Genomic DNA, 9,567 nt, shown 5'->3' on the forward strand with positions numbered 1-9,567 from the left:
AGAGATGATGTCAGAGAGCACCAAAATGGCATTTTCACTTATAATTGCATGACCTTACTTGTGCTTGGTTACAAGACACTTTTTGCTCTGACAGTCCTCCAATTTGGAGTTTCCATTATAACACTGATCAAGAACAGAGAGGGGCCAATGTAAATGTTTTATTATTATGACATGTATAACAGCACCACAATATGAACTTTGTACTATTCTGCTGTTACACAACACCTTTTGTGGTTATAGCAAGAGTGCTGCTCTATATAGTGCAATTATGCCGACTAACACCAACATTAATATCTCTGTTGAAGAGTCAGAATTGCTAGTATAACTTTCCACACATAAAAAGGTCACACATGATGCTTTGATCCTGAATGTCATGCAGTTGACATTCTCTTAATGCTGTATTTTTATCCTGGCTGTTTTACTTGTGAAACGACCATGATAGCAGCACAGTGATGAATGATGACAATGCTGTATTTTACTGGTTGTTGGCCACTAAGAATGATGAAACAAGTTTTGAGGTACTGAGGGGGAGGGAAGGCAATTAGCTCAGACTGTAAAATCCACCAATAAAGACCATCAATCTAGATGACTGAAACCACATGGTCAAGCAAATTCTGCACAATGCCTCAGAAAATTAGGAAAGCATAATTGTCTAATGTGATTAAGAATCAGAGGTTACTGAAAATGTCAATGTTTTCATTAAGCCCTGACACAACTTAATTTGAAGTTGTTTTTATAAATATTGAATTGAATTTTAAACACAGTGGTTGCCGGTGCTTATTTCTTGTTTGCTAATTATTGTTTAACTTTTATTAAAAGGAAAGTTAATTAAAAAGCATAGTAGGAAGTGGAAGAGCCAAGCGTTTTACAGTGTCCATGTTCAGGATAAATTTGGTGAGTTAATAGTTTTGGTTTATATTATAAAAACGTATAACGTGTGTGTGTATGTGTGTGTGTGTGTGTATATATATATATATATATATATATATATATATATATATATATATATATATATATATATATATATATATATATATATATATACGTATATATATATATATATATATATATATATATATATATATATATATATATATATATATATATATATATATATATAAATTTTGTTTCCAGTTAATGTTGATTTTATTTTAATTAACAAATTATTATTATTATTATTTTTTTTAATGGTTTTAGTTTGTATAAATTTCTCCTTTTGAGTTCCGCAGACATATGGAATTGAAATAACATTATAGAGAGATAGTAAAAAATGTTTTTAACGACAGATGACCAGTAACCTTTTTGTTTAAAACTAAGAAATAACAAAATTTGACCTTTGAAATATGCTCTTGTTATATTTGCCACAGTCTTGGGATGCATATTTTCGCAACGCCCGAGCCAGCAGTTCAGAGGAGACTAGAGAGAAGCATCTGTCTTCACTGCTCCGGGGCGAGGCATTTCAGACACCTGCCATGTCAGAGAAGGTGGTGGAGGATCATTAGGCAGTTCACACTCTTATCAGCGCCTATCAGGTAAGTGAGGAGGTTTTTTTTTTGTCTTAGTTGAAAGAATCTGTTACACAATCATTTATTTTGATAAAATAATATTCTCGAACATTTGTGCTGGACTGCAAAAAATTTAAGACAGGCCTGTACATCCATACATTTTATAGTGTCCCTGTGTATTTATGCAAAATACGTGATTAATTCTAACCCAATTAGACTACCTTTTTCCCTTTTGAAAATGAAAATATCAAAGAGAATGCTTGAATCAAAACAGGTGGTAACATTTTCCCTGCTTCCTCTAATTAATTAGCGAAGTATCGTAGGGATTTATTAAATTCTGTCTTTTGGCGAAGCCAGCATTTTTCTTCCATCTCCTGTTAGGGTTGTATGTTAAACTTATTGTGAATCCTTGTGAGATTTGTTAGTCATGTGTCACTGATTCACATTTGTGTCAGAGATCCCCTAGTTGAGGATATGCACTTCCTTGCATCTCTTGCTTTTGGTTCTTGTTTTTCTTTGGTTATGGAGATGGCAAGTAACGTGCATTTTGCTCACTTTAGGTATGTGGTCACCATGTGGCCAGGCTGGACCCTCTTGGCATCCTCGCTGCCAATCTGTATTCCTTCATTGCCTTAGATTTAATCACGTCAACTGACAAGCTTGGTGAGATATCCATTTAGCATATTGCATATTTAACTTCATGGTTCTTATACATATTCACTTCCTTTCAGTGTCCTACTTTATGTAGGATCTTTGTTCTGAAAACATAGAGTAAATGCTGATTAGTTTCCATGCTTGGGGCTCAAAACAAGTGTTTTTGTTATTATTGTCTGTTAGCCTCACCCTCAGCACCATTCAGTAATGCAGCAGCAGCGTAATACACTGCTAAATACATTTTTATCGTATAGACTTAATGACATGACAATGTCATATTTTGTCTAGTCATTAAGAATGCAAATCATACATACATTGACATTATCATCTTCTATGATAAGCATTCCTGTATTACAATGTATTTAATAAAGTTCAGACCTGTCCAGATAATGAAATAAAGGGGTTGGGGGGAAAGAAATTAAATTGTTGAAAAGAAAAATTCATGAAGAACATTGATAATATTTTATTATTAAATCTTAGAAGAAAAAAAAAAAAAAATATATATATATATATATATATATATATATATATATATATATATATATATTTCAGAATCTTTCTGTGAAGTTGATTTGCAATGATTTGTAACATGAAAAGTGCTATACAAATAAACTTGAATTGAATTTTGTAAAATGTTTACAAAATTTTACAAAACTGCTCTGTTGCTTATTGATATTCAGAAAAAATGGGGGAAAAGCATGTATTTTAACCAACATGGAAAAAAAAAAAAGGAAACAATTTTTTTTAATTGCATACATGTGACAAGATCATTCATTTTCTTGAAATGTTGTATATGGCTTTAAGCAAATATTAATTCAGGTTGAACAATTATGTCATGGTGTGACTCTTGATATTTATTATATTTAATAAACTGACCTTAAAAACTCATGTTATTTGTAATCAAATATTTTACATTGAATTTTTTACATTTAAATAGAATTATTATATTATATATATTTTTCAAAATCAAATGAAACCTATATGAATACAAACAATATATTTCTAAGAATGTTTTAAAACAGATTATGATAATGATTATTATTATTCTTTCCTTCGTCAAGGACACTCTAATGTCATTGAGTCACAGATTTCAGGCTTCCAAAAATATACAACAAAAATGTTTTATAAAAATCTTTATTTCTGTGGTTTATTTTGCCTAATGTCAGCGTTACAGTTTTGTCTTGCATTACAAGCCAGCGCAAGCTACCGGAGCTGTGTCTAATGTAATTGGCGACTGACCTTGCCAACCCCAGCCACTGTGTTTATACGTCACTGTAGCAACATAGCTGCACCCATCCACTGCATACATCTCCTTTTTAATTATGAAAGGAAAATTAGATTGTTGGAGCCAAAAAAAAAAAAAAAACACTTTTATTGTAAAGTGTGGATTTACAGTTATTAGGCCATTCATCAAATTACAAATTGTGAATTCTTTGCGCATAAAACCCAATGCATGCTATTTCTAAGATGTTCCTGTGTGTAATCTTTTAGATCGGTCTTTTCATTTTAGCTCAGGGCTTCCGAAGACCATTGGAAGTTGCTTCCCTAATTTCATAATCAGAGCTAAAAGCACTTCATATTATATGAGGATCAAGATTATTGTAATGAAGTTTAGTAACACTGCTTGTACCAGAGCTTACGTTTTGGTTATTTGGTGACTCATAGTGCTCGATTAATGGAAAAGGGGGAGAGAGAGCACGTACAGTGTGTGTCTGCTTTTAGGTTCTATAGCTGTGTAAGTGGTCAGCAAACAATTTCTCAATCGGCCATTACAGATTCCCCATCTGTGACAGGAACTGGAAGGGAGAGCTATGCCCCAGACTCAGTTGCAAGCACAGGTTAATGTTATCTGAGATAAAGGCCCATAAATCTTCCCCTTTGCTCCTGTCGGGTCCTATTGCCTTTAGTGTCGCCAGAGTAGAAGGATGTAGGACGTGCTCTTACAACAGATTGAAAAGGAGAGAGTAATAGCCGGTGAAGACCTCTCAAAACATACCTCTTTTACCTGAGTACACTCTCATTATGTCAGTGAGATCAGGTTTTGTCAGGTTTTTTCCTATAGCCTCTGCGCAGCTAATGAGAGCATGTATTAGACCAGAGGCTCACAAATTTCACTTTATCTGTACTGTGGCTTTAATTACATTTGCACCTGTCTCCTCTTGTGTGTGCTCCTCTCTTGAGGAGACACAGTCTTGCTGATAGAGCCCAGTGTTATTTACAGGAAGCATTTACGAACTACTATGATTGCTTGGTTTTAAGGGGAAGTCGTGACCTAATGGTTAGAGAGTCGGACTCCCAATCGAAAGGTTGTGAGTTCGAGTCCCGGGCCGGCAGGAATTGTGGGTGGGGGGAGTGCATGAACAGTTCTCTCTCCACCTTCAATACCATGACTTAGGTGCCCTTGAGCAAAGGCACCGAACCCCCAACTGCTCCCCGGGCGCCGCAACAAAAAATGGCTGCCCACTGCTCCGGGTGTGTGTTCACAGTGTGTGTGTGTGTGTGTTCACAGTGTGTGTGTGTTCACTGCTCTGTGTGTGTGCACTTCAGATGGGTTAAATGCAGAGCACAAATTCTGAGTATGGGTCACCATACTTGGCTGAATGTCACGTCACTTTCTTTCACCGTTTGGGGGTGTAACTAACCATGAAATTGGTAATGATATTTGTTAGGATTTACATATCAGGGCTCCAGGCTGTGGCTTAATGGTTGGAAATGTGTCAAAATCTAAAAATGTGCCACATTCATTTAAAATATATAATGATGTGTGTCTGTCCTTATGCACTTTTGTGCAGAGATCATCTCATCATCTTAAAATTGGTCGTGAAGCAGCCGTGCTTTAATATGCTTCTCCTCTTGAATCTTTAGGGTTGTACAGCTTGGAAGAATCTGATGGATAAATCATTTAAGTTGCCACTAACCACATTTATTGGGGGAAATTAAAGCGCACTCCCACTGAGAGTAATCATACACAGACTTGAGTTGGGTAGAAGCTGGATTGTGACATCACCCAGTATTTGAGTAGAAACTCTCTCTCCTAATTTCTCATTAGCTGGTTTTGTGCTTTGATTGATTCAGATATGACATATGACAAGCTCATTGCTTATAATGTTTAATTATACTTCAAAAAGGAATGCGTTAATGGATGAATGAAAGGGTGAATAGAATTTACTTGGAAGGTTCCAGACATCATAATGTGGTCATACTGGAGTGGATGTTCATTAACCATATGAAGCAGTGCCAATGGATTCAACGGAAGTTTGAAACTCCAGGAATCATCATCTTGCTCGCAAATGGTCTTCAGAGAAACACTTTGGTTTGGAAGACTGTGAGGTTCTCATCCCTGCACTGAAAATGATCATCCAGTGAAGCTGATATAGAGAGTGTAATTATGGGAATGTCTCACAGGTACCCCTAAAAGCCGCTCACTTCAATCTGACTCTGCTCTTATGAATACCCCCCAGCAATAATGACACAACGTCTGATTCACACAGAGGCCGACTGAACGTCCTGGCCAATTTAGTTCACAAAGACTTGTATCAAATATTCTGTCAGTTCGATCCCAAACTTGAGGCTGCAGATGAGGTAATACAATTTCAAGATTATTTTCCTTTTATTTTCATTCTGTTATTGCACTTCTGATGTACATTTCACACTTTAATTTTCTTCTGGGTTCGGTAGATGTGAAATATCACTTTGGGATGTACCATGAACGGATAAAAAGGAAAACATTTTTTGGGTCAGGGAGTTGTCTATGAAACCTTCCATCTCAGTGAACTGACTTCATATACCACTAACTTTACCATCCACGTTGTGGTCAATGATCAGGTTACCATCAAAAAAAAGATTTTCCTGTAAAAAAATCTGCCTTGTTAAAACATTTGTCCTTTTATTATGTTGTAGACTGATGAGTGTTATCTGATGTTGCCAGACTGGATTCACCACAGATCCCCGAATGACATATTCCTCTCCCTACCCAATGTATCAGTAGTTCTGAATGAATTTGTTGAGTGTGTTTTGTTTTATTTTGTTTAGTTTTTTTGGGGGGGTTGATGATTCTCTTATCGCCACCTGGTATAATAATGTAACCATGAAAAAAAGCTTACTGTAGTCTCCTCACTATTAAAGGCCTATTCCCACCAATAACAAACTATGTTACACTTATAACATACCTTTTATTCTAAGTGCTCACTTTCCAATGTATTGCCTTGTCAATGTAATTATCATTTATCAGCTAGGAAAAATAGCTCTGAATTTGATTCCAGTTTCCAGATATTATTCTGCTATTGAAAATGATAGATATTGCTGTGATGTGGACTCTTAAATTCTCTTATAGTTTAATACAGTAGATTTTTAAATCTTTACTGTTAAGATAGACCTAGTTTAATTGGGCATGTATATTTAATCATTCGTGAATGCTTTTAGGTACAGTATAGCCTTGTTCTATGTGTTGATCACTTCAAGAATGTAATTTAGGTTTTGCATTTATGATCACATGATCCTGAGTGGCACACCATCACAACTTATTTTCATTTATTTGAATACTTTCATCTACCATCCATTTGTATTGAGGGTGGAAGAGAGCACTGTTCATTCACTCCCCCGACCTACAACTCCTGTCAGCATTGAGACTTGAACCTGTGGGTTCAAGTCCCTCTAGGCAATAATGTTTATCATCCAAAATAAATTGTTTGGTTGATTAATTATACTAGTTTGTGTATTAATACACATATAGTGACGTTGTTGATATATTTTATAGGTTTGCTATCAGTGGTTTGGACATAATGAGATGAAAAAGCTCATGTTTATTTAACCCCTCAAGTACAAGCAGATCCACAAACAGGAACATGTGCTGAAAAAGCTTATCTCTGAGGGAGTTGTAACACTGCAAGAGTTTGAGGTTTGTGTCTCACTCTATGAAAATCTCATTACTGTGTCATTATGTAATGTGAAAATGTCCACCTGCTGCTGTTCCTCCCACAGATCATCATAATTGACCTTTTTAACTCATCTGAAGCATCTTTTCCACAGCTGTTGTTTCCTGTCCTGTTAGGGAGTGATGGGTTTCCTGTGCCATTTGTATATTGTTTCCTGACAATTGATGTAGGCTGTGTTAAGATGCTCAGCCAGTGTCTTTTCGTTCTGACATGTTCCATACTTCACCTGCTGACCCAGGCTCAGAGCTAGCCACCCCTCCCCTCCCCTCCCAACCACCCTCAGATCTGTGTCACCGTAAAAACCACAATCGTAGGACCAAACCATCCCTCCAGTGTGGATAGCTGACACCTTGTCTCACCCAGCGACGGCTCGTTTTATTTACAACTGCATCCCTGTCACTCTTCACTCGCTGACATAGCTCAGGGGACTTCACTTAGAGAATAAATTGTGACTGGAATCTTGCTGTTTTCTCTACGCTGTAGCACAGGTGCCATGAATCATTAATTCATAATTCGTCACAAATGTGTCACGTGTCTGGGTTTTTGATTAATATAGTGGATGGCGGGCTAGCACTGTGAATTGTTTTCAGGAGGAAGTTGCTAAATATGACAAGTTTTGTGAGGAGGCATATACCAGCTCAAAAGAAGAGAAGATCCTACACATCCGCCACTGGCTCAACTCTCCGTGTTACCAGGTACATACTGAAGACTTTAGAGATGCTAGGTGTTTCAGTGAAAATATAAGATCAGCTTTTCTTGAACTTTTTGACTCCAAATTCTCCCATTGTCACCTTTATCGTGTCACCTTTATTTTTATATAACTGTGCTGAAGACAGAAGGGTGGTAATTCAGCTCAAGCAGTAACAGTTGTCGATGTTGCAAAAAGCATGAATTTTGAACCAAGTCGAGTCAGCTTTATTGCAGGAAATAATATTGTCATTATTCAGCTTAATTCAGTTGAAATTTTGTTCTTATTTTGTTCTCATCCATAACAATATTTGGAGGTCCCCTAGTCCTAGTTTTGTTTTCAAAACCTTAACTTCTAATTAGATTTTTATGTATGGGCACTCCTAGTTACTGTAAATAAAAAAAAAATCTAGGCTTGGTAACTGAAAGCTTGCTGGTTCAAAAACTGGAGAAGCTTAATCCCTGAACTATCACAATTGTATCATTGTGCCTGTCAAACTCCAAATAAGCAAATGTTGACAGAATTTTCATTTTTACTTGAACTATCACATTAGTTATTGCTGTGGAGTCCCAGAGGCTGTTCCCAGAAGTCCGTTCATCAACTAGATCTTATGTACTGTTAAGCTTTAAGCACTAGGGACAAAACACTGGAAACTGACACCAAAGCATTGCAGGATGATGGTGGTAATGGTGTGGAACATCAGCAAAGCCCTGATAGATGATCCTTAGACTTCTGATATAGGAATGTTTCATTTTTGACCTCACAGGTCATGATTTTCTTTCACTGAGCAGTGGACGCAGGGGAGCTGTAGTGGATTGATTGAGTTGTACTCTTGGGCCATTGCACTTAAAGAACCGACTCCAATTTGGCTGCCTTAAATTCTGCTAAATCACCCTAACCACCATAGCCCTCCAGCTAAACTCTGTTTATTGCCTGCCTCTAAGCACAACTACCTCAAAGCATCAAATCAACCCACCGGCAAACGTATTTCTCTGACCCAGGCCAGTGCTTTATTCAAATGGTATACTGCGTATAAAAATCCAGGTACTCTGGGGCTTGATTCCTATAAGCATGAACTGTATAATGCATATTAACACATATGGAATAGACATATTACATATGGTAACTTTTAGATTTAAAAATAATATGATAATGATACCTAATATGATATACAGTAAAGAAGAAGAAAAAAAAATCAAGCATATTTATGGTTTTCCAAGAAACACTCTTATTTTTTGATTAGTCCCAGATAAATAATATTTGTTTTCCATAAAGCCAAAGAATAAAGAAATTAAAATGAATATGGCTAGCATTTGAAATAAAGTAAAAAGTATAGCATTTTCCTACTGAATATCTAAATTAACTTTATAAATGTAATTTTTTTTCTGTGTCTAAATAAAAAAACAGTACCATTATTGATGTTGGTTTGATAAACCTTTTATACTTTTATGCTTTTTTTCCCCGTTTCCCATAGTCTTCTAATGAAAACTTCTACTATCTTGGTTATATATCAAACAGGGCTTTGTCAAGCCAACATCAAAATCTGTCTTGACCAATTACACTTTAAAAATAAATAAATTGCATTTATTTTCAAATTGTCGAACAACAAAATATACAAGTTTGTGATTTTCTATATGTTCTGCATCTGTGTTATTTCAGGTTTTTCACGTATCCTTCGAGGCAGAGCGGATATGGTTGTGAAACACACGGTGGACTGGGCCTTGGCCTTAGCAGAATACATGGCCTTCGGCTCTTTGCAGAAGGATTGTATTCATGTGAGACTCAG

General features: G+C 36.1%; 1 pseudogene; it reads left to right on the top strand.

Moving 5' to 3' along the window:
* The first annotated feature begins 1,343 nt into the window (after positions 1 to 1,343).
* On the top strand, positions 1,344 to 6,147 carry LOC128026589 (2-oxoglutarate dehydrogenase-like, mitochondrial; annotated as a pseudogene).
* The last annotated feature ends 3,420 nt before the right edge of the window (positions 6,148 to 9,567 follow it).

Source organism: Carassius gibelio, chromosome A13, assembly GCF_023724105.1.
Source record: "Carassius gibelio isolate Cgi1373 ecotype wild population from Czech Republic chromosome A13, carGib1.2-hapl.c, whole genome shotgun sequence".
NCBI classification, from domain to species: Eukaryota; Metazoa; Chordata; class Actinopteri; order Cypriniformes; family Cyprinidae; genus Carassius; species Carassius gibelio.